General features: G+C 43.1%; 1 pseudogene; it reads left to right on the top strand.

The window, feature by feature from the left end:
* Positions 1-15,650: 15,650 nt before the first annotated feature.
* Positions 15,651-17,286, top strand: LOC135517053 (E3 ubiquitin/ISG15 ligase TRIM25-like; annotated as a pseudogene).
* The last annotated feature ends 9,901 nt before the right edge of the window (positions 17,287-27,187 follow it).

Genomic DNA, 27,187 nt, shown 5'->3' with positions numbered 1-27,187 from the left:
AGAATTGGCTTCCTATTTCGCAACAAGGCATCCTTCACTCATGCTGCCAAACATACCCTCGTAAAACTGACCATCATACCCGATCCTCGAATTCGGCTATGTAATTTACCAAATATCCTCCAACACTCTACTCAACAAATTGGATGCAGTCTATCACAGTGCCGTCTGTTTTGTCACCAAAGCCTCATTAACTACCCACCACTGTGACCTGAATGCTCTCGTTGGCTGGCCCTCACTTCATACTCGTCGCCAAACCCCCTGGCTCCAGGTCATCTGTAAGTCTCTGCTAGGTAAAGCCCCTCCTTATCTCAGCTCATTGGTCACCATTGCAGCACCCACCCGTAGCACACGCTCCAGCAGGTATATCTCACTGGTCACCCCCAAAGCCAATTCTTCCTTTGGCCGCCTCTCCTTCCAGTTCTGTGCTGCCAATGACTGGAACGAACTGCAAAAATCTTTGAAGCTGGAGACTCTTACCTCCCTCACTAGCTTTAAGCACCAGCTGCTCACAGATCACTGCACCTGTACATAGCTCATCTGTAAATAGCTCATCTGTAAATATCTTGGTCCTTTGCACCCCAGTATCTCTACTTGCACATTCATCTTCTGCATATCCTATCATTCCAGTGTTTAATTGCTATATTGTAATTACTTTGCCACATTGGCCTATTTATTGCCTTACCTCTCTTATCCTACCTCATTTGCACATGCTGTATATACATTTTCCTACTGTATTATTGATTGTATGTTTGTTTATTCCATGTGTAATTCTGTGTTGTTGTATGTGTCGAACTGCTTTGCTTTATCTTGGCCAGGTCGCAGTTGCAAATGAGAACTTGTCCTCAACTAGCCTACCTGGTTAAATAAAGGTGAAATAAAATGTTGTTTTGTAGCAGGTTTTGTTTTTTGGTTATTCAGTCTCAATCTTTAAAAACTGAGGCCAGACTGCAACATTTTAGTATCCTAGCTAGTGCTGTGGCATGTGTGTATACTTTACAGTGGCTCCTCCTTTAGAAGTTGCAAGCTTGCACGTGGGACTTAGAGGTACCCAGCATCACGGCTTAATTGCTCCAGATCACCACAAGGGGGCGACAGAGCATTCATTATGCATTTGGGTCCCAACCTGGAAGGGGTGCGTCACCTGAGTGGGTTGATTCACTGATGTGGTCATCCTGTCTGGGTTGTTGCCCCCCCTTGGGTTGTGCCATGGCGGAGATCTTTGTGAGCTATACTCAGCCTTGTTTCAGGATGGTAAGTTGGTGGTTGAAGATATCTCTCTAGTGGTGTGGGGGCTGTGCTTTGGCAAAGTGGGTGGGGTTATATCCTTCCTGTTTGGCCCTGTCCGGGGGTGTCCTCAGATAGGGCCACAGTGTCTCCTGACCCCTCCTGTCTCAGCCTCCAGAATTTATGCTGCAGTAGTTTATGTGTCGGAGGGCTAGGGTCAGTTTGTTATATCTGGAGTACTTCTCCTGTCCAATTCGGTGTCCTGTGTGAATCTAAGTGTGCGTTCTCTAATTCTCTCTTTCTCTCTCTCTTTCTCTCTCTCGGAGGACCTGAGCCCTAGGACCATGTCCCAGGACTACCTGACATGATGACTCCTTGCTGTCCCCAGTCCACCTGGCCGTGCTGCTGCTCCAGTTTCAACTGTTCTGCCTTATTATTATTCGACCATGCTGGTCATTTATGAACATTTGAACATCTTGGCCATGATCTGTTATAATCTCCACCTGGCACAGCCAGAAGAGGACTGGCCACCCCACATAGCCTGGTTCCTCTCTAGGTTTCTTCCTAGGTTTTGGCCTTTCTAGGGAGTTTTTCCTAGCCACCGTGCTTCTACACCTGCATTGCTTGCTGTTTGGGGTTTTAGGCTGGGTTTCTGTACTGCACTTTGAGATATCAGCTGATGTACGAAGTGCTATATAAATAAATTTGATTTGATTTAATTTGTGCACGTGGGCATTGTCATGCTGAAAATGGAAACTGTTGCCACAAAGTTGGAAGCACAGAATTATCTAGAATGTCATTGTATGCTGTAGCGTTAAGATTTCCCTTTACTGGAAGTAAGGAGCCAACCTGAACCATGAAAAACAGCCCAAGACCATTATTCCCCTTCCACCAAACATTATAGCTGGCATTATGCATTAGTGCAGGTAGCGTTCTCCTGGCATCTGCCAAACCCAGATTAGTCCGTCGAATTGCCAGATGGGGAAGCCTGATTCATTACTCCAGAGAACGCGTTGCCACTGCTCCAGAGTCCAATGGCGGGGAGATTTACACCCCTCCAGCCGACGCTTGGTGATCTTAGGCTTGTGTGCGGCTGCCCTGCCATGGAAACCCATTTCATGAAGCTTCCAACTAACAGTTCTTGTGCTAACGTTGCTTCCAGGGGTAATTTGGAACTCGGTAGTGACTGTTGCAACCGAGAACAGACAATTTTTACACGCTACACGCTTCAGCACTCGGCTATCCTGTTCTGTGAGCTTGTGTAGCCTACCACTTCGCTGAGCCGTTGTTATTCCTAGATGTTTCCACTTCACAATAATAGCACTAGGAGGGCGGAAATTTGACGAACTGACTTGATGGAAAGGTGGCATCCTATTACAATGCCATGTTGAAAGTCACTGAGCTCTTCTGTAAGGCCATTCTCCTGCCAATGTTTGTCTATGGAGATTGCATGGATGTGTGCTCGATTTTATACACCCGTGGCTGAAATAGCTGAATAGACTTATTTGAAGGGATTTCCACATACATTTGTATGTATAGTTTAGCTTTGTAGCTTTACAGCTGTAATCTGATGAAGTAGGGCATGTTTATTAAAGTCCTACGGCCTGGACATGGCACAGCTAAGGTCACTGGGACAAGCTGTGTGTTTGTGTGTTTGTGTGTGTGTGTCTGTGTGATATCTGGTGTCTCTCCAAAAACAAATGAGATGTCTATTTGCCCAGAAGGTGGGTTGGATGGAGGGATAGAAGGGCTCTCTGGAGAACAAATTAACACTGACAGACTAGCTCCAGATGGAGAGAACACCATCCCTCCAGCCAAGAGCTCTCTCTTTTCTCTCTCTCAATCTCTACTTCTTTCTCTCCCTCTATCATGTCTTCACTCTGTCTCTCTTGTAATCTCTCCTCTTCTCCACCATGGTCAATGTGATCGAGTGGGATTTTCTACTACATCTTGTGTGTCTGCATCTGTGAAGAAAACAATAATTGGGAGATAGCTGTGGTCCAAGATGATAAATGTGAATAAGTTCTCACACACAACATGAGAAAACATACTGTCGCGTAGATTAGCCCAGAAGGCTAAACTGAAAAACTTAACCTCTATCAAATAAAACGATGGCAGAGCTGAAAAAGTACTTCTGCGCAAGGGTGTTAATTTACATAGTGAATCCGGAAGAAAAACAGTACCCTACAGCAAACTATACATTATGGGACAGCTAAGACAGTGCTGCCCCCATCAAAATGTTCACCCCCCTTTGAACTGACAAAGAGACACCTTTTGTAAGCCCCTCCCATCAGAACGTACCAAACACTTTAATTAGTTAAGAAATTACCAACATCCAAGCATTTTTCACTCAGCTAAACATATCAATTATATACATTGCACTTTTGCAATCTGTTCATCATGATACAATATAACACAATATAACACATTTACAAAATCCCATCACTACTGACTTGGTGTCTTCCAATACACCCATTCACATGAACGAGCCATTCGGGACAGGCACTACAAAGCCAGCCCGATTGCAGTAGCTCTGGTCCTTATCCCAGCATACGCGGTAGCGAGGGAGTGGAGGAACAGAACAAACAAACAGCTCGCTCATTCATTACATTGATAAGTACAATAAATGTTGCTTAAATTAAACATGAACGCTTGTCTGTATATTTTTTATACCATAACAAACTGTTACTGATGGGAGGTAAGAATAAAGTGTGCAATGAATGTACTAAGATAGGGAAGTTAACTTGTGTGTTGACCCACATTGCTAACATAGCTGATAACGGAGCAGGGAGAGGTAGATGAGTGTGCCCATTTTACCTCTCCTTATTCCCTCTTTCACACCACTCATTCGCTCCCTCCCTCGTTTTCCCCACAATTCTTCTCTCTCTCTCTCTCGAAATCAGTAATTTTTTTCTTACTCCTCTCCCCACTCTGAGGGAGACGGCATATTAAACCAGGTTTCACAATTGATCCCAGATAAACACATGAACTCATCAATTCAATTTTTTTTGGGGTCACATACACAGTTTAGCAGATGTTAAAGCAGGAGCAACAAAATGCTCCTGGTGCAGTGAAAAGCTTATCATTATGATCCAGCTCAACCATCACCTCCTGCTCCTTCCTCCGGGGCTAACCGCAGGGAGAGACATCTATTTAATTTGCTTTGGCAATGTAAACACATGTTTCTCATGTCAATAAAGCCCATTGAATTGAGAACAGAGAGAAAGACACAAAGCGAACAGAAATGCTTTATCCAGAACTAACTGCAGAGAGAGAACAGAGACAGAGACAAAGAGATAATGTCTAATTCTGCTTTGTCCAGAAATAACTGAGCATGTACAGAGCCACACTACCATTCAGCGCTATGACTGAAGCTGAGAATCAGGATGCTGTTATTTCCTGGTGTGTGTGTCTGCATAATGGTTACAGATGTTTGCAGCCATGGTGTTTTGCTTGCTCAAAGCCCTGAAAGTGGATCTGGAGTGGTCTGGGGGGAGAGAGAGGAAGAGAGATACAGCTGCATGTGAGCTCCCACATTTTTCAGCATGTTTTTAGAAAAAGATAGATTTAGAGTTAGATAAACTTTGACTTTTCGGCAAGGACATATACAGGATACTACCCTCCACAACATAACCTTCACTCCAAATCAAAACTCCAAACCTACAACCTGATTTTGGACAAAATTACCTTGAAGGATTCCCTTTTTACAGTTTTTCTCGATTGCTTAAACACAAAAACTGGTTCTTGTAGCACAAAAACCCATACCCCTACGTCATTACCAAAAACACACATTTCCCATAACCGTAAACACTATTCACCTGTTTCCACATTTCAATATTCAAAACTCTTTCTGCACAACCTTACAAAAAGTGGACAAATAAATAATTCATTGCACTATACAGTGCCTTGCGAAAGTATTTGGCCCCCTTGAACTTTGCGACCTTTTGCCACATTTCCGGCTTCAAACATAAAGATATAAAACTGTATTTTTTGTGAAGAATCAACAACAAATGGGACACAATCATGAAGTGGAACGACATTTATTGGATATTTCAAACTTTTTTAACAAATCAAAAACTGAAAAATTGGACGTGCAAAATTATTCAGCCCCCTTAAATTAATACTTTGTAGCGCCACCTTTTGCTGCGATTACAGCTGTAAGTCGCTTGGGGTATGTCTCTATCAGTTTTGCACATCGAGAGACTGATTTTTTTTCCCATTCCTCCTTGCAAAACAGCTCGAGCTCAGTGAGGTTGGATGGAGAGCATTTGTGAACAGCAGTTTTCAGTTCTTTCCTCAGATTCTCGATTGGATTCAGGTCTGGACTTTGACTTGGCCATTCTAACACCTGGATATGTTTATTTTTGAACCATTCCATTGTAGATTTTGCTTTATGTTTTGGATCATTGTCTTGTTGGAAGACAAATCTCCGTCCCAGTCTCAGGTCTTTTGCAGACTCCATCAGGGTTTCTTCCAGAATGGTCCTGTATTTGGCTCCATCCATCTTCCCATCAATTTTAACCATCTTCCCTGTCCCTGCTGAAGAAAAGCAGGCCCAAACCATGATGCTGCCACCACCATGTTTGACAGTGGGGATAGTGTGTTCAGGGTGATGAGCTGTGTTGCTTTTACGCCAAACATAACGTTTTGCATTGTTGCCAAAAAGTTCAATTTTGGTTTCATCTGACCAGAGCACCTTTTTCCACATGTTTGGTGTGTCTCCCAGGTGGCTTGTGGCAAACTTTAAACAACACTTTTTATGGATATCTTTAAGAAATGGCCTTCTTCTTGCCACTCTTCCATAAAGGCCAGATTTGTGCAATATACGACTGATTGTTCTCCTATGGACAGAGTCTCCCACCTCAGCTGTAGATCTCTGCAGTTCATCCAGAGTGATCATGGGCCTCTTGGCTGCATCTCTGATCAGTCTTCTCCTTGTATGAGCTGAAAGTTTAGAGGGACGGCCAGGTCTTGGTAGATTTGCAATGGTCTGATACTCCTTCCATTTCAATATTATCGCTTGCACAGTGCTCCTTGGGATGTTTAAAGCTTGAGAAATGTTTTTGTATCCAAATCCGGCTTTAAAATTCTTCACAACAGTATCTCGGACCTGCCTGGTGTGTTCCTTGTTCTTCATGATGCTCTCTGCGCTTTTAACGGACCTCTGAGACTACCACAGTGCAGGTGCATTTATACGGAGACTTGATTACACACAGGTGGATTATATTTATCATCATTAGTCATTTAGGTCAACATTGGATCATTCAGAGATCCTTTCTGAACTTCTGGAGAGAGTTTGCTGCACTGAAAGTAAAGTGGCTGAATAATATTGCACGCCCAATTTTTCAGTTTTTGATTTGTTGAAAAAGTTTTAAATATCCAATAAATGTCGTTCCACTTCATGATTGTGTCCCACTTGTTGTTGATTCTTCACAAAAAATACAGTTTTATATCTTTATGTTTGAAGCCTGAAATGTGGCAAAAGGTCGCAAAGTTCAAGGGGGCCGAATACTTTCGCAAGGCACTGTATATTCATTCACCAAACACATACTCTAAACATAATTAACTCAAATCATCACAACCTCAAAGAGCACAACTTTCTCCAGGTGCAAACACTAAGCCTCAAAATTGTTAACGCACCAATCAGAATTGTAGGATCAATAAATAGGGCCTAGAGGCATGTCCATGTGCTTTGGAACAATGGATCCTAACAATGCCCAAGTTGCAAGACAACAGAGAGAAAGAGGACAAGAACAACAACAACAACAACAACAAAGACAAGTAATCTCAGAAGAAATCTGTGCCCCCCTACTTCATCATGTGCTCATACATGGGAGGACTATGAGAGAAGCTGGACAGCTAGTGCAACCCAGTCTAAGCCGTTACACGGTTGCATCCATTGTCCGTACTTTCAGAAGGGAAAACGGGTTATTTGCCTTGTTACTGTGATACATATAATGTTGTAGTGCATATAGACTGATCTCCACTTTGTTCTCAGTGTAGTTTTTAAAACAGTAATGGAATGACCATAGGTCAGTAATGGTCAAATTTCATTTTTGCAGAACTGTGTCATGACATTGGCCTGGGTTAGGTTTATGACAGTCATAAATACCTCTTTCCCCCTTTTTCCTCTCTCTACCCTACTGATGTTACATTTGCAAAACCCTTTGGTTAATAACATAGAGATTCTGGGAACATCTGAAGGTGGGGGGAAATGAACTATACTCTGGTAATCCGACCAATTGAACATATGTGGTGGTACTTAATGAATATGTCTGTTCGGTTGTCATCTGAGACATTCTCATCAATGATAAGATGACATAAACTTTAGAGCGGAGTCTACACATCAGAATTATCAGATTCACATGGAATTGTTGTTCAATTTAAATGTTTGAATATGAAATTATTCGTGATGGGATGAAATGTGATTTTAGCTTCTAAAATGTGAGATTTGAGGTTTCATAAGGTAGGGCTCTGCTCAATCAGTGGCCCGCCCCTGTGAAGGGACATGGGCTATAAAAAATTTCAAACACGCCCTCCTCTCCCTTCCTGTATAAAGCCTTGATGGCTGTGAGGACGACGGTCTGATGTCAGAATGGTTCATATAATAACTACAGAACGAAGCCAACATCAGTGTGAGCTTTGGTTGCGAATGGTATGAACTTTGAACTCTTATTCACTACAGAAGTGATACCTCCTAGCCATTGAGTTAGCAACAGCAGCTGCAAACGCAGGTTCGGAAGGAACAAACAGAGTATCCCGTCTACCAGACAACGACGTTACTACAGCGTATCCAATTTACCACCCATAGACATTCTTCATAGGACCAAGGACTCGGTTGGGCAACACGGCCTTCCATCTACCACAAACCTAATGAAGCGCAGCTCAGAGTAAATATTTATTGCATTTTCCTTTTCCAAATGGGCGGTAATTTAGAATGCATAAGATACTGTATTTACGATAGCACAGCTTCGCCCTTTGTTCCTCAGTCTTCCCACTCTTTCACTCAATCCCACTCCTTTTCTTTTGTGTAACAAGCTGTCATATCTGTTCCGCCCGCTAGGGACGTTATCCTTTATGACATCATTTGTAATCAAGTTATGATTTAATTATGTATATGTGTAATTCTGTGTGATTGTTAGGTATTTAGTAAATAAATAATTAAACCCAATTTTGCATTGCTGATTCAACTTGTTAGCCAGGGTTCGTGCAAATAACCAAGAATTTACAACTTTCAGATGAGACTGAATTAAGGTGACGATTAATATTGACTGCTATTGATGTGAAATATTATTAGGTCTTCAAGAGTTTATTCGGAAGATAACAGCTCTATAAATATTATTTTGTGGTGCCCCGACTCTCTAGTTAATTACATTTACATGATTAGCTCAATCAGGTAATATTAATTACGGAGAAATTATTTTATAGAATAGCATGTCATATTACTTAATCTGGCATAGCCAAAGACACGACAACTGAGAGGCGGCAATCTATGGGAGATAGGTGGAGACTTCTCACAGCTGAGCAGGAGACTGCCCTGGTGAATATGGTGATTGCCAATAATGCCATCAGTTTGAGGGAAATTCAAACTCAAATAGTTGAAGATTGACCGGATAGTTCAGAAGAACCACAAGGACAAAGCAGCTGTACCGTGTGCCTTTTGAAAGGAATTCAGAGTTAAGGAGTAGCGATTCCAATATGTGCAGGTAATTGCTGTACTGTACAGAATTTTTACGGTGTGTAGAGTATGGCCCGTCTCTCCAGCATATAAATACAGTAATGTGTTACAGTAACTGCAGTACACAATCTTTCATTCCAGTATAGTAGTACACTACTGTTTTTGTAGTACAGTAAAAACATGTTGTTTTTTTTACTTCTGTAGAGAATCTTTGAACTGGATGCCATGGCTGACCCACATGAGTACATCTTCATTGATGGCGCAGGGTTCAACCTAACAATAAAGCGCAAAAGGGGGTGCAACGTCATTGGTCACCGTGCAATCATACAAGTTCCTGGCCAGAGGGGAGGCAACATCACCCTATGTGCAGCCATCAGCAGTCCTGGAATCCTCCACCGCCATGTCAAAGTGGGTCCATACAACACGGCACAACTCCTTCAATTTCTAGATCAGCTGCACGATAACATTCTTCAACAGGAAGGGGAGCAGGGCAACCAGAGCAATCCCAATTTGTTGTCATTTGGGATAACATGAGATCCCACCGGGCTGCTCTGGTTTGCGCCTGGTTCAATGACCACCCCAGGTTCACGGTTCTTTTTTTGCCAGCATATTCCCCATTTCTGAATCCGATTGAGGAATTTTTCTCGGCATGGCGGTGGAGTGTATGACCGTAACCCCTACACACAGCAAAACCTCCTGGAGGCAATGGTGGACGCTTGTGGAGTCTATCCAGGATTTTCTAAGCATTTTTCCCACGCTGTCTGGGCAGACCAAACATAATGTGTGACGTTTATAAGATATTATGGCCTGACCCAGACCTGAGACGAGACGTTGAGAACGCTGATGCTGAGTAACCTGTACATTTGCTGGATTTGGAAATAAAGCTTTTGGAAATTAGGTATTTTACTGTGCATAGACTCTTCCTTACATGTTTTGTCAGTGTGACATTTCAAAGGTCAGGTTTTTGACCAAAACAGCAAATACAGTAGTATTCCCTTATCCACTAATGTAAGCTGTAATTTTTACAGTACTATTTTGAAGATCTCTTGCCTGGTTATCTGGATTGTCCGTGCTGTGATTTTACAAAGTTCCCAATTCTTAATCTGAAAACCTATGCTAAACATTTTGGCCGCAGTGTTTTGAAAATTTCCCTTCAGTGTGTAGCAAACAGTCATGTAGTCTGTGTTTTTGGCAGCTTGTGTGTTGTCTGAGTGCATAGTTTAAATGGGGACCCAGAAGTTAGATGCTTGTGCTGTTGAGTGTGAGTTTTTAAAATTGTGTGTGAAGATTTGAGAAAATGGCGAGTTGTTCCAGTAATTGTGTCTAAGCAATTGAGAAACTGTAATTCTGCATTGTTTGGAAAGGGCTTGTAAGTAAGCATTTCACAGTAGAGCCTATACGTGTTGCATTCAGTGCATGTGACAAATACATATTGATTTGGTTTGATCTGACACAAATCAGTGATTTGGCGCAGTTAGGGTTGCAACTTTCCCAAAAATCCCAGGTTTTACAGAAATCCTGATTGGAAGATTCCCAGAATCAGGAGGGAATAAGGAGGAAATCCTGTTTCCAAACCTTGTAATTTTTGAAAAGTTTTTGAAAACTGGAATTTTGCAACCCTAGGAGCAGATATGTGAAATTACTATTCTATCTGTTGGAATGGGAAGAATGTGAGTATGAGCATGCATTTGTGTGTGATTCGTGCTCAACACACAGCTCACACAGTGGGTCTGCTGGAATGAACTTCTGAAATATGTACTAGTTCAATATGGTCCATGAGCTTCAGTGAGTTTGTGTGTTGTGTGCAGATGTTAACATCGATGTGTGTGTAGGTGTGTGTGTTTAGGTGTGAGCATCAGTGTTTGTGGGTTGTGTGCAGATGTAAGCAGTGATTTTTGGGTTGTGTGTAGGTGTGAGCATCAATGTGTGTGTTTATGTGTTTGTGTGTGTGTGTGTGTGTAGGTGTGAGCATCAGTGTGTGTTTACTGTAGAAGTGCTGGTTGGTGTGAGATGTAAGATGATAAGCAGGTGGCCATGGGAACATCTGAACATCCAGAAAATATTTGATGTTTTAAGGTTTTATTACCTCAACCCAAAAGATATTCTGTCGGTCTCAGTTTGACCGTGCTCAGAGACTGGCCCTGATCTGCCGTGCTGCCATTGATCTGCCGTGCTGCCATCATCTCCTTGCTCCACTTACTCCAAGAATGTGTAAGTCAAAGTTCTAAGGACAATGGAGATGGTATTACCTCTCTAAGCACAGTTGAAGTCGGAAGTTTACATACACATTAGCCAAATACATTTAAACTCAGTTTTCACAATTCCTGACATTTAATCCAATGCAGGTCAGTTAGGATCACCATTTTTTAGGAATGTGAAATGTCAGAATAATAGTAGAGTGATTTTTTCAGCTTTTATTTCTTTCATCACATTCCCAGTGGGTCAGAAGTTTACATATACTCAATTAGTATTTGGTAGCATTGCCTTTAAATTGTTTAAATTAACTTGGGTCAAAAGTTTCAGGTAGCTTTCCACAAGCTTCCCACAAATAGTTGGTTGAATTTTGACCCATTCCTCCTGACAGAGCTGGGGTAACTGAGTCAGGTTTGTAGGCCTACTTTATCGCACACACTTTTTGAGTTCTGCCCACAATTTTCTATAGGACTCAGGTCAGGGTTTTGTGATGGCCACTCCAATACCTTGACTTTGTTGTCCTTAAGCCATTTTGCCACAACTTTGGAAGCATGCTTGGGGTCATTGTCCATTTGGAAGAACCATTGAGATGTTGCTTCAATATATCCACATAATTATCCTGCCTCATGATGCCATCTATTTTGTGAAGTGTACCAGTCCCTCCTGCAGCAAAGCACCAACACAGCAGGGATGGTGTTCTTAGGCTTGCAAGCCTCCCCCTTTCCCTCCAAACATAACGATGGTCATTATGGCAAAACAGTTTGATTTTTCTTTCATCAGACCAGAGGACATTTCTCCAAAAAGTACCTCTTTGTCCCCATGTGCAGTTGCAAACCGCAGTCACTTTTTTATGGCGGTTTTGGAGCAGTGACTTCTTCCTTGCTGAGCGGCCTTTCAAGTTATGTCGATATAGGACTCATTTACCTGTGGATATAGATACTTTTCCTCCAGCATCTTCACAAAGTCCTTTGCTTGATTTGTGATTGATTTGTCCTTTTCGCACCAAAGTATGTTCATCTCTAGGAGACAAAACGCGTCTACTTCCTGAGCGGTATGATGGCTGCGTGGTCCCATGATGTTTGTACTTGCGTACAATTGTTTGTACAGATTAATGTTTTACCTTCAGGTGTTTGCAAATTGCTCCCAAATTCTAATGTCTTGGCTAATTTCTTTTGATTTTCCCATGATGTCAAGCAAGGAGGCACTGAGTTTGAAGGTAGGCCTTGAAATACATCCACAGGTACACATCCAATTGACTCAATTGATGTCAATTAGCCTATCAGAAGCTTCTAAAGCCATGATATAATTTTCTGGAATTTTACAAGCTGTTTAAAGGCACTGTCAACTTAGTGTATGTAAACTTCTGACCCACTGGAATTGTGATTCAGTGAATTTTAAGTGAAATAATCTACCAGTAAACAATTGTTGGAAAAATTACTTGTGTCATGTGTAGCTGATGTGAAATTGCTAGCTAGGTAGCGGTGGTGCTCGCTAGTGGCGTTTCAATCGGTGACGTCACTTGCTCTGAGACCTTGAAGTAGTGGTTCCCCTTTTGTGGAGCGATGGCTAACGATGCTTCGAGGGTGACTGTTGATGTGTTCGTGCCCAGGTCGGGGCGAGGGGACGGACGCAAAGTCTATACTGTTACACATGCACAAGAAATTTGCGGAGTGGTTGAAAAATTAGTTTTAATGACTCCAACCTAAGTGTATGTAAACTTCTGACTTCAACTGTACTTCATAAGTAATGTCCAAATAATTCCCCCCTGGAATGTTTTAGAAATATTTAATTATGTCATATAAATTCAGGAAAGAGGGCAACACCTTCCTCTTGATGAGCTTCTATATTCAGTTGATTCTAGAGGAAGGAAGTCTATTTACAGTGTATTGACAGAGATTTGGTTGAGGGCAACACCTTCCTCTTGATGAGCTTCTATATTCAGTTGATTCTAGAGGGAGGAAGTCTATTTACAGTGTATTGACAGAGATTTGGTTGAGGGCAACACCTTCCTCTTGATGAGCTTCTATATTCAGTTGATTCTAGAGGAAGGAAGTCTATTTACAGTGTATTGACAGAGATTTGGTTGAGGGCAACACCTTCCTCTTGATGAGCTTCTATATTCAGTTGATTCTAGAGGAAGGAAGTCTATTTACAGTGTATTGACAGAGATTTGGTTGAGGGCAACACCTTCCTCTTGATGAGCTTCTATATTCAGTTGATTCTAGAGGAAGGAAGTCTATTTACAGTGTATTGACAGAGATTTGGTTGAGGGCAACACCTTCCTCTTGATGAGCTTCTATATTCAGTTGATTCTAGAGGAAGGAAGTCTATTTACAGTGTATTGACAGAGATTTGGTTGAGGGCAACACCTTCCTCTTGATGAGCTTCTATATTCAGTTGATTCTAGAGGAAGGAAGTCTATTTACAGTGTATTGACAGAGATTTGGTTGAGGGCAACACCTTCCTCTTGATGAGCTTCTATATTCAGTTGATTCTAGAGGAAGGAAGTCTATTTACAGTGTATTGACAGAGATTTGGTTGAGGGCAACACCTTCCTCTTGATGAGCTTCTATATTCAGTTGATTCTAGAGGAAGGAAGTCTATTTACAGTGTATTGACAGAGATTTGGTTGAGGGCAACACCTTCCTCTTGATGAGCTTCTATATTTAGTTGATTCTAGAGGAAGGAAGTCTATTTACAGTGTATTGACAGAGATTTGGTTGGAGCTGCATCCCAGATGGCACCTTTTTCTATATATTTTTGCACTGCTTTCAAACCAGACCCCTATGGGCCCAGGTCAAAAGTATTGCACTATATAAAGAATAGTGTACCATGGGATGCATGCCATGGTCTAATGAATGATCTTGATCTCTATAAACCACATCCTACCACAACCCACCACCGGTAACTGATCACCAGCTGGCTTATACCTGGTGGGTTATTTTTTTCAAATAATAGCAAATTACAAAGCTGGACTTGCCTGGTGCACTAGAATCAATACAACAGTATGAAAAGGGCAAATCCTGCCGATCTGGCACTCCATGGTTCTGGTGCCAGAGGCTGCAGCTATAAGCATAGTGGAATGACCCGTGTTAGAGGATAACGGTTGAGTCAAAGACTTTGGCGGCAGATTCATCTAAGGCGGCCATTTTGTTGGATTAGACACAAAGTCCTTGGAACCCCTTGACAATCAATACCTCTCTCTTCTCCCAATGTTCACACCCAGATACAAAGAGGAGAGAGTGGGGGAAAGAGAGGGGGAAAGGAGAAAGGCTGAGAAATAATAAAAGTTGTGATGGATTGTCTCTGTCTTCCTATCTCTCTCTCCTTCACTCCCCCTATTCCGATCCCTCTCTCTCTCTTTCTTACTCCTCCTCTCTCTCCCTATTCCTATCCCTCTATCTCTCCCTCACCCCCCTCTCTCTCCCTATCCCTCTATCTCTCTCTCACTCCCCCTCTCTCCTTATTCCTATCCCTCTATCTCCCTCCCTTTCTTTCTCCCTCACTCCCCCCTCTCTCCCTTTTCCTATCCATCTATCTCCCTCTCTCTCTCCCTTTCTCTCTCCCTCTTGTAAAGGCCTGAGAAGGATGGTATTTGCTTGACAGGTTCAGGTGCAATTTGGTTACTGATTAAACAGAAAATCCAGACCGAGCTGAATGAGAATGTAATTGTTGAGTCTGGCAGTGTGGCAGTCATGGTAGGCCTTCCTGTTGCTTGTGGGGAGAAGAGCTTCTCTGACAGTTTGAATATCTAGTTAACAGTTTAGGTCTGCTCTCTGTCATATACTGTCTCTTCAAACACCAGGAGAGAGCACTGCAAAGAGCTAAAGAGAGAGGGAATCAGATTGAAGGAGAGATAGATACAGAGTGATAGAGAGAGAGAGAGATAGAGAGGGAGAGAGAGAGAGAGAGAGCAGACAGACTGAGAGAGGGATATTGAGACTGTGGGAGTATGAAAGAGATAAAAGGAGTGGGAGGATTAGAAACTGAAGGAGAACAAAAGACAGAGAGAAATAATCAGGCCAATTCCCTCTGTTTTCTACCCCAGGAGGAGTCATTTGTGTGTGTGCATCTGTCCGTACGTGCGCGCATGTATGTGTGGGTGTGTTTGTGTGATTAATGATTAATGCAATCTGCATTTTATGGGCTGTTTTAGTCTGTGCATTTAGAATGAATAATGAGATGTTTTCCGCCTTTGCCTATAAACCCAGTCCAGAAAAGACCATTACATTATCTCTAAAAAAGAAAAATATCTCTGATATTTAGATCTCTAAAAAGAACAATAATACAGATTATAATGCGGGCACTGAGACCGTGTTGTTATTGCACTCCGTAAGCAGATGTTGGTGTTGTTCTAATGTTTGAGAACAGACAGAAGCAGACGCACACGCACACGCACACACACACACACACATACACACACACTCTTCTCACTTTCTCCCTCCCTAGTTATATTTTTCTCTCTCCCCCTCCCACAAACTTTCTTCTGAGGAAACAAAACTGATCTCTGTCTCTGTGTCATCTGTCTGTGTGAGAGTGAACAACAACAGTCCAAATGTCTCTGCGGGGAGTTCTGCTGGACCAGGACCAGTTCTGAAGTTCTGTCTGTCTGGATCTACTGGAGGAAACGGTGGCTATTCCCTGTGGACACAGTTACTGTAGAAGCTGTGTTGAGGGCTACTGGGATCAGGATGATCAGGGCATCTACAGTTGTCCTCAGTGCAGACAGACCTTCACTCCAAGGCCTACTCTGAGGAAAAATAACATGTTGGCTGAAGTGTTGGAGACACTGCAGAAGACAGGACTCCAGGCTGCTCCACCTGCTCTGTGCTATGTTGGACCTGGAGATGTGGCGTGTGATTTCTGCACTGGGACCAGAAAGCAGAAAGCTTTCATGTCCTGTCTGGCATGTCTGGTGTCTTACTGTGAGACTCACCTCCAGCCTCACTATGATGTTCCTGGACTAAAGAAACACAAGCTGGTCAAAGCCACCATACAGCTACAGATCTCATCATGACAAACTGCCGTACGGATCAACAGTGTATATGTCTATTGTGTGTGATGGATGAACATAATGGCCATTTGATACAATGTCAGCTACAGCAGAGAGGACAGAGAAACAGGTTAGACCAGAACAACTGGTTGGTGACTCTGTTAAACAGTAGGAAGGCTGTTTGAATAGGAGAGATCAAGAAACATAGTTATTGAAATGAAATCGACCCACAGCAGAAGAAATATGATTATCATAAATTATCCAAATCGATCAGCTTCTTCTAAAGTCAAACTCCATTATCACTCTTTTGAGTCCAACGTTCAGTCTCTGTGATACATCTCATGTACAGTAAGAACTATAATCAGTCAATGAACTGTGTGCTATGGTGACAAGTGAACTATTGGACACAAAACTTGATAGCTCAATGAAGAGTGTTCCTCCACTGTGTCAGCTGTTTATGAGTCAGCAGAAACTCCAGCAGAGAGTCCAGGAGAGAGAGAAGGTGCTGAAGGAGCTCCAACAGGCTGTGGAGTTTCTCAAGGTGAGTATTATTATTGACCAGAGGTGATGCACCATTTCACTTCTCTCCTCCAGCCAACCAGAGAAAGAGAGAGAGAGCGAGAGAGAGGCCACTCTCCAATCCACTATGGAGAACAGTCTGGCTGGGCTACAAGTATAGATAGAGAGGGAATAGACTGATTATATCAGGATAAAGTAAGACCCAGATGCAGAATGTGTAGAAGTAATAATGTTAATTATAGCAACAGAAGCAAAGGTACTGGATGGCAGGCAGGCTCAGGGTCTGTGGCAGGCAGAGTGGTCAGGCAGGCGGGTTCAGGGTCAGGACAGGCAAAGGTCAAAAACCAGAAGGGCGAGAAAAGAGAGGCTGGGGTAAAACAGGAGCTGACAGGACAAATGCTGGTAAGCTTGACAAACAAGACATACTGGCAACAGAAATCACAGGCAACAGAGACATGCAACAGAAATCACAGGTATAAGTACACGGGAGAATGGGGAAGAAGGGCGACACCTGGAGGGGGTGGAGACAAGCACAAATACAGATGAAACAGATCAGGGCGTGACAGTACCCCCCCCCCGCATACCTGATTGACCGGGGTGATGAGGGCTGGGTCCAGGATGTCTCTAGCAGGGACCCAGTGTCTCTCTTCCGGGTCCCTCACAGTCAACCAGGTACTAGAAACCGCTACCCCGTGGTTGAACCCTTAGGAGGCATCTCACCGTGTACGCCGGATGGCCATCAACAACACCTGGAGGAGGGGTGGGCCTAGAAATGGAAGGCACGGGACACATGAAAGGTGGGGTGTATACGAAGGGTATGGGTCAACAGAAGACGAACAGCAGAGGGGATAATGACCATTGAGATGTTGAAAGCGGCGACGAATGAGGACACGTCTGGGACCATGGTAGGCCACCAAAAGCGCTGTCGCACAAAGGCCAGGGTCTGACTGGCGCCCAGTTGGCAGGCCAACCTGGAGGAGTCCAGAAGAGCAGAGCGGACGGTGTCGGGAACGAACATCCGGTTGTCAGAACCCCCCGGGGATTCTAAAGCACAAGAAGCTCCCGATTCCCCACATCGTAGTTCCTTTCCATGGCGTTGACGCGATGGGAGAAGAAGGTGCAGAAATGTATCTGAGGTCAAGGGCAGAATGCTGGGACAGGACAGCCCCCACTCCGACGTCTGAAGCATCGGCCTCCACCACAAACTGACAAGATGGGTCCGGATGAACCAAGATGGGAGCTGTGGTGAAGCGATGTTTGAGGTCCCGGCACATCCGGTCAGCAGCTGGGGACCACATGAACGGAACCTTGGGTGAGGTGAGTGCTGACAGGGAAGCCAGGGTGCTGTAACCCCAGATAAAGAGGCGATAGAAATTGGTGAACCCCAGGAAACTTGCAGCTGCACCCATGACATAAGCTGAGGCCAATGCATCACTGCTCTCACCATCCTGGCATCCACCTGGACACTCCCAGCACAGATGATGTAACCCAGAAAGGGGATGGTGGAGAGATGAAACTATAATTTCTCCGCCTTAACAAAGAGCTGATTTTCCAGAAGGCGTTGAAGGACCTCCCGGACGTGGAACAGGTGTTCTTGAGGGGAGCGAGAGAAGACGAGGATGTCATCAATGTGGAGGAAGACGAATCAGTTTAATATGTCATGGAGAACAGCATTCACCAGAGCCTGGAACACAGCAAGGGGCATTGGTGAGGTCAAAGGGCATGACCAGATACTCGTAGTGGCCACTGGCCTTGTTGAAGGCGGTCTTCCACTCGTCCATCTCTCGTATCCATACCAGATGGTAGGAATTCTGTAGATCCAGCTTGGAAAACACAGTGGCCCCCTAGAGTGGCTCGAAGGCCGAGGAGATGAGTGGTAGCAGGTAATGGTTCTTAACCGTAATGTCGTTGAGTCCCTTGTAGTCAATGCACGGGTGCAGGGTCTTGTCCTTTTTCTCCACAAAGAAGAAGCCTGCACCGGCGGGAGAGGTAGAGGGACGGATAAATCCAGCAGCTAGGGAGTCCCCAATGTAGGTATCCATAGCCTTGGTCTACTTTCACGACAGAGAGTACAGATGTCCCCGGGGTGGTGTGGTGCTAGGGAAAAGGTAAATCCCGCAGTCATAGGGTCGGTGCAGCAGAAGCGATGTGACCCGGGCCTCACCTCCCAGAGGTCCTGGTACTCCGCGGGAATGGCAGAGAGGTCCGGGGCACCTTCCCGGGGCAGGTTGTGCTGACTTCAGGCAATGGGCGTGGCAGAACGGGCTCCAGCCCATGATGGCACCAGTAGACCAGTGAATGAGGGGATTGTGTCGTTGAAGCCAGGAGAATCCCAATTGCACAGGAATCAGAGGGTCTTGATGTAGGTGGATGGGAGTGGTGTTGTGGGTGACTCGGCCTATAGAACGCCTGTTCAGGGCTCTAATGTCCACTGCAATGGATAGGGGCTGAGTGGGGATGTTCAGTTCGGACGCCAGGGTAGCGTACAAAAAACTCTCGTCGGCCCCAGAGTCAACGAGAACACTGAGCAATTTGGACTGGTCTGCCCACAGCAGAATGGCATGAAAAGGGTGCGAGCAGGGGTAGCAGGACATTCTCCATACGGCCCACGATAGTCCTTGCTCCTACCGGTGAGCCTGGCTTCTTTAGAGGACAAGAGGAAACAAAATTACCAAGATTCCCGCAGCCCAGCTCTGCCTAGTGGCATATGCTCAGGAAGCTGTGATTCGGCTGTCTTCGGCAGCCCTCGGGGTAGGTCTACAACCCTCGGGTGCTCTTAGTAACGAGACCACCAGGAGCTTCTGGGTTGACTCGGAAGCAAGGTGGGATCCCTGGGTGTGCATGCAAATTCAAATTTCTTCTCCCTCTGTCGTTCCTGTAGTCGCCCATCAATTCCGATGGTCAAAGCGATGAGGGAATCGAGATCCGTAGGTAACTCATGAGCAGCAAGCTCATCCTTGACCACCTCCAAGACGTCGTGCAGAAACATATCGAACAGTGCTTCCTGGTTCCAAGCACTCTCCGCTCCCAACGTGCGGAAATTCACCACTTAGTCAGCCACACTGCAGGAGCCCTGCCAAAGCTGGATTAGCCTCCGGGAAGCTTCTCTCCTGGAGAACGGGCCGTAAAAAACCTTCTTCACCTCAACCACGAATCCCTCCAGACTAACGCATATGGCCAGCTGCTGTTCCCATACAGCAGTAGCCCAGGTGAGAGCCCTCCCGGACATCAGCTTGTTGAGCTTGATCAGCTTAATGCCTATCTTTATCTGACTTAGAACTTGTATTGTTCAAATTCCCCTCATTGGTCTCTGCTCTGCTCTTCGACTCCTGTCAGTTCACACTGGACCTGAACACAGCACATAAAACATATATCTGTCTGAGGGGAACAGTAAGGTAAACTAATGGCTGATCTTGGCCAGATTCAATTACTTCTTGCTGGTGATGTGTAAAGAGGATCTGTCTGGACGCTCTTACTGGGAGGTTGAGTGGAGTGGGGATACTGTTCGTACAGCAGTCTCATATAAAGACACTAAGGCAGGTAGGTACTCTGTCCTCCTACAGCGTCTCTGACACAATGGCCCTCGTCCAGACCCCATTTACCCAGCCCCTCTATCCTGCGTATTGGTTCAGGTAGCTGTGTAAGCTGTGGTAAAGTTCCCTTTAGTACAGAGATGCTTTATTATGCTCCACTTTGCACTTTTTTGAAAATATCTTTCAATCTTGTGCATTCACATTGATATCCTGTGAAATTCTAACATATAATACTCAGTTATAACATGCACATTCCAATTTTCTTTTATGAATTAGGAAATATAAAGTTGAATATTCAGTATCAACTAACAATGTCTAACTCATTGATCTTTGTGATTTAACCCCTCTGGTAAAAAATAATAATCTTGGCACTGTCTGTTAAAATCACCCTGTCATCTCAGATTTTCAAAATATGCTTTACAGCCAAAGCTAGACAAGCATTTGTGTAAGTTTATCGATAGCCTAGCATAGCATTTTGTCCAGCTAGCAGCAGGTAACTTGGTCACGGAAATCAGAAAAGCAATCAAATTAAATTGTTTACCTTTGATGAGCTTCGGATGTTTTCACTCACGAGACTCCCAGTTAGATAGCAAGTGTTCCTTTTTTCCCAAAATATTATTTTTGTAGGCGAAATAGCTCCGTTTGTTTTTCACGTTTGGCTGAGAAATCGCCCGGAAATTGCAGTCACAAAAAAGCCGGAAAATATTCCAAGTTAGCTCCATAATATCGACAGAAACATGGCAAACGTTGTTTATAATCAATCCTCAAGGTGTTTTTCAAATATCTATTCGATAATATATCCACCAGGACAATTCGTTTTTCAGTAGGACCAATAGGAATAATGGCTACCTCTGTATTTTACGTGAGAGTCACTCTGGGAGCCATCAGGTGACCACTTGCGCAATGTAGCCGCTTACGGGTATTCTTCAACATAAATGCGTAAACCTACGTCACAATGCTGTAGACACCTTCGGGAATACGGAGAAAGAGTAATCTGGTTGATAGCCCATTCACTGCTCAATAGGGACGCATTGAAACGCAGCGCTTTTAAAACATGAGTCACTTCCGGATTGGATTTTTCTCAGGCTTTCGCCTGCAACATCAGTTCTGTTATACTCACAGACAATATTTTTTACAGTTTTGGAAACTTTAGAGTGTTTTCTATCCTAAGTTGTGAATTATATGCATATTCTAGCATCTTGTCCTGACAAAATATCCCGTTTACTACGGGAACGTTATTTTTCCAAAAATGAAAATACTGCCCCCTAGTCACAGAAGGTTTTAATAGCATGAAAATAATATTATGAGATATCATGAACAGCAAGTCTGTGTGTATGTGTGTGTCTGTATGCGTGCATGAGAGGTGCATGCGTGTGTGAGAGAGAGATGGAGAAAGAGAGAGGATTAATGTTTTATTTTCCCTTTTGTACTTTAAATATTTGAACATAGTATGACATTTGTAATTTTTGAACTTTTGTGAGTGTAATGTTTACTGTTCATTTTTAGTTCACTTGTCTGGCAATGTTAACAGCTGGGGTGAAAGAGGAGCGATTACGATAGAGGAAACCCAAGTCTAGATTTAACTTTATTGAGATTGTTTGGGATGAGTTGGACTGCAGAGTGAAGGAAAAGCAGCCAACAAGTGCTCAGCATATGTGGGAACTCCTTCAAGACTGTTGGGAAAGCATTCCAGGTGAAGCTGGTTGAGAGAATGCCAAGAGTGTCATCAAGGCAAAGGGTGGCTACTTTGAAGAATCTCAAATATGAAATATATTTTGATTTGTTTAACACTTATTTGGTTACTACATGATTCCATGTGTGTTATTTCATAGTTTTGATGTCTTCACTATTATTCTATAATGTAGAAAATAGTAAAAAATAAAGAAAAACCCTTCAATGAGTAGGTGTGTCCAAACTTTTGACGGGTACTGTATGTTTCCCATGCCAATAAAGACCTTAAATTTAATTGAGAGAGAGCGTTTGTGTGAGTTATACTGATACAGTAACAGTTCCTATTGGCTGAATTTCCCCTGTCCTCTCGCTGTGACCTTTACCTTCTCCTAGCTCTCAGGCGGATCACACAAATCAGCTTAAGGCCTGCCGTAATTTCAAATGTACATGTTTGGGTTGTGTGAGCCTGAGCCAATGACATTGTCCCAAATGGCACCCTATTCCCTATATGGTACACTACTTCTGAGCAGAGACCTACGAGTCATAGTCAAAAGTAATGCACTATAGTGAACAGAGTGCCATTTGCGATGAATACACACTGTGAGATGCTGAGAGGAGAGGAGGTTGCTTAATCATTAATACACAGCTGTCGTTCCCCACAGTAAGGTAGATGGTTTAAATTAATAGTAAAAATACAATATAAATAAATATTTTTTTAAAATAAGTTAGTCACATAGTGTCACTGTACTCACAACCCTCGGACCTACCTGTCTGTCTTGTGTCTTTCACTTCCTACCTCACTTTTATTTTTACCAACCTACCTTTCTACCATTTGTTCTCTGTTTCCTCTGCACTCTTTTCCTTTTTCCCTATGAAGCTGGGCCCCTCTTTTATACACTTCTACACTACCAGTCAGTCAGTCTGAGGGAACACAATCATCAGATATAGGCCGACATGGTTTGTTTTGACTCCACAGTGTCCTTACTCTCCAGGGCCTAGCTTATACTCATAGCAACACTTACCCTCAGTCAGTGGCTGCCAACTAGTTATCCTAAATTGGTTTCTCCATTTTCCTTTTATTTGTTTAGTTGAATAGACACTCCCCATTATTTACATACAGTAGGCATGCTCCACAGAGCTACCAGTAGGACTAGAACTGAGGAGCTTCAAAGTGATTCACAATGCAGCATTGAACATCAAATCAAAGTTTATTTGTCACGTGCACCAAGTACAACAGGTGTAGGTAGACCTTACGGTGAAATGCTTACTTACAGACTCTAACCAATAGTGCAAAAAAGGTTTTAGTTGAACAATAGGTAAGTAAAGAATTAAAACAACAGTAAAAAGACAGGCTATATACAGTAGCGAGGCTATAAAAGTAGCAAGGCTACATAAAGACACGGGTTAGTCAGGCTGATTGAGGTAGTATGTACATGTAGATATGGTTAAAGTGACTATGCATATATGATGAACAGAGAGTACCAGTAGCGTAAAAGAGGGGTTGGCAGGTGGTGGGTGGTGGGACACAATGCAGATAACCCGGTTAGTTAATGTGCAGGAGCACTGGTTGGTCGGGCCAACTGAGGGAGTATGTACATGAATGTATAGTTAAATGTATGCATATATGATAAACAGAGAGTAGCAGCAGAGTGAAAAAGGGTGGGGGGCAATGCAAATATTCTGGGTAGCCATTTGATTACCTGTTCAGGAGTCTTATGGCTTGGGGGTAAAAACTGTTGAGAAGCCTTTTTGTCCTAGACTTGGCACTCCTGTACCGCTTGCCATGCGGTAGTAGAGAGAACAGTCTATGACTGGGGTGTCTGGGGTCTTTGACAATTTTTAGGATGAACATTCATGATATCCTGTGCTGCATGGTGAAGATGGTGCTAATACATCCTCTGTTGGTATGTCAGCCTTCTTACCCTGAGCCAACGCTTCATCAAGTCCACCACATATGTATATGATGTGTTAAAGAACCCAATTGGTGCCCAGATTATTTAGAACAGTTCCTATGCTTGGGAAGAGATGAATGTAAAGATGAATTATATGTGTAACCCTCTTACCAGGCTCGAATTTGACTCTCACAATATTACCTTACATAGAATATCTCAACCGCATGGGATGTCAGGTGAAAAGGACATGTCCAATAAGAATCCCTATTGTAAACTATCTCGGGTGATGACAGCTAGGGTATTAACTTCAGATGGAATGATTATAGATTTTTGTTATTGTATAAGGATATGCTTTCTCAAGCATTCAATTAAATTGAAACAGTCAATGACTCCACCAAAGTAACATACATAAGGCTCAATATGTGTATTATTACATTTTCAAAGCACCACATCAAAAGAAATAAAAATAATAAACCACAATGAGTCATGCACAACCCATGCCCAAATTATTTCAAGCTTGCTTAACCCCGTTGGCGCGCGTTGGAGCTAAAAAAGAATGACGACACATAAAGTCCTGAGGCACCCCACCGATGTGGTTACTCACTATTCGTAGATATTCCCTCAGTGAAGTATGACAGTTCTGTGCAGGTTTCCACAAGATCCACCGCAAGCACAGCTATCAATGCAGACAGTACTCTTTATCAGTAACAAATATCCCATGGGAACATGAACTCCTTAATCTTTCCCAAGCAATTCTCTCTCGGTGTCGCACGATGCTAGGCTAACCCCAAGACTATCAAATATCTCCACAATGAGACGGTAGCTTCAGTCTTTACTAAGTCTTTCTTAACAAAATTATAACAACTCTCTTCTAAAATAAAATCTATTTTTTCCCTTCAAAACTCAGTAGGTATGTGTTTTGTTCTATTTTTATCGTCTTGTTATAATTTTTCACAACCAACGGTCATAATATAACGTTCATCCTTTTCTCAACTTCTCTCTCCCTCTCTTTTTTCCCCAGGCCTCCCGCTAACCAGGTCAACTCCCATTGGCCACAGCTTAACAAGTGACCTTATTGGTCAAAACTTAAACTTAAAAGTAAACCAACCTATTCACTTATACATTAAAGAAATATTTATTCAAAAGAAATGCATTAACAACATTACAATTCGTGAGCAATTCAATCACCTTTTAAATCTAATACCAATGAATTATAACAAAGAAATTCAATACTTGGTTCTAACATAGGTATTACATATGACTTGCATATGAAAATATTGACAATTTGGGAGGGAGTTTGGAAACTGAAATTGTCAATAGGGATGGTGAAGAGTTGTCAGTCAAAGTTTGATCAGTGATTGCATTCAGAAGTGGAAAAAACACTATGTTTCTGAACCTCTGTGCATGGTTTCATGATAGAGCATAACGGAGCACCCACATACACACAGAAAGAACCATCCTTATAGGGTCAGAGGTTGCTTCTGCTGCTACTTCTACAATGCAACTACAGTAAGATCTACTATAGGTACAGAACTACACAAGAGGCCATTTTGTTCCAACTGTGTTCTCACAGATTCAGCACAACCTCCTCAGATCAAAACCTCTCTGGAGAAACTGAAGAACTGTGGAGATGATCCTGAGGGAATGTATAACTGGCATACTGTAGTGTCTGCAAGAAAGGCCACACAGTATGTGTGATTATAAACAGTTAGCAAGATGACACTTTGACACAGTGAGTCGTTAATACCAGACAGGTCGGTAAAACACAGTAAAATATCACCCGCACATAAAGAATACATGAACAAGGACAATCATCAACAATATTTCCCATTCATTCGGCTGACAAAATTACGACAACAAAACAAAAAGTTGCCAATTAGCAACACATTGTTGCCCCGGTGACTGCATATATTATCATTTTGGGTTAGAAATGTAATTAAATGTATCTGACATTTTCCCAATTATCATTTGTGTTCCATGTTGTTGAACATACTGTTCCAACCTGCATAAAGGCCGCCCCTGTGTCCTTATGTCTCCCTAACTACATACTGAACACAACCTATTAAACCCCACAGAGAGAGGGAGAGTTGCCCCTCTCCTCAACTCTCACCACATCAATGAATGGACCAGTAGACCAGGGTTCTCTAAGTGGTTACTAATGGCAGCTCTTAAGAGACATGCTCTGTATTGCAACATAACACCACTATATCTGAGATCACATATGACCACTATACAGTACACGTGTGTGTCGGTGTGACCATGACTGTATCTGTCTATGCATACTGGGTGATGGCTGTTTGGTTAATCCAGATTAAACCTGGATTATTACTTACTCAAAGAATATGTTAATGAAGGAAATGTAACAAGCAGTTTGTGGATTGAAGGGATTAGGATGTGGGCTTTTCATTTGGTTGAGACACCTGTAATATGTGCCAGATCTGGGCTTTGGGCAAAGGTGAATATGAATAATATTTCCATTCATGTTCGACTGCAAAGCCGTATCCTTACCCACAAAGGGAATCAAATGATGTGACATTTCTGTGACATTATGTTCACTTAGGCTCTACACTCCTATCTACCTCAGTTGTATTTATCCCTGCTAGTCTAATGGCCTCCTCCTATTTCATCCTCTGTTATGCAAATTCATTGTATTTTTCCACCCCTCGTCTCTAATTCCTGACGAAATTAATCAATGCTTTTACAGCGTACTTAAAATGAGCCGACGCAGAATTATGACACACCGCAGAGCCAACAAACCTTTCATTTAAACACAGGGAAAACACATCCAGTCAGGTTAATTAGCCACCTGCTAATACACACACACACCCACACAAATGCACACAGGCACACACACATGCACACACCCACATACACATGCACATACACACACACACACACACACACACACACACACACACACACACACACACACACACACACACACACACACACACACACACACACACACACACACACACACACACACACACACACACACACACACACACACACACACACACAGATCATCCTTCTATCAGCTACAATGTTAGGACTTGTTGTTCCATTAAGGTATTCATTGCTCCAGCGTCAGGGCCCATTCAAATGCTTAATGCTTCATAAACACAATGACACACGTATTGACTGAAAGGACACAAAAAGAGCACTGGTGGTGTCGCAGGGAATACAAAATACTGTATCAGAGAGGGGAAGAGAGACAGAGAACATATCAAATATTGATGGCTTTTATGGTAGCATCTGCTGTATGCTGTTGTGGCTGGGGGGAATTCAGGGACCATAGACGGGTTCTTGAGGTTAAGATGTTCTAGTATATACTTTACAGTACAAGCATGAGAGAGAGAGAGAGAGAGAGAGAGAGAGAGAGAGAGAGAGAGAGAGAGAGAGACAGACAGACAGACAGAGATAGAGGGAGAGAGAGAGGGAGAGAGAGAGAGAGAGAGAGAGAGAGAGAGAGAGAGAGAGAGAG

Source organism: Oncorhynchus masou, chromosome 28 (genome assembly GCF_036934945.1).
Source record: "Oncorhynchus masou masou isolate Uvic2021 chromosome 28, UVic_Omas_1.1, whole genome shotgun sequence".
Lineage (NCBI taxonomy): Eukaryota > Metazoa > Chordata > Actinopteri > Salmoniformes > Salmonidae > Oncorhynchus > Oncorhynchus masou.
Note: the sequence above shows the minus strand (reverse complement) of the source record. Positions and strands in the feature narration are given on the sequence as shown.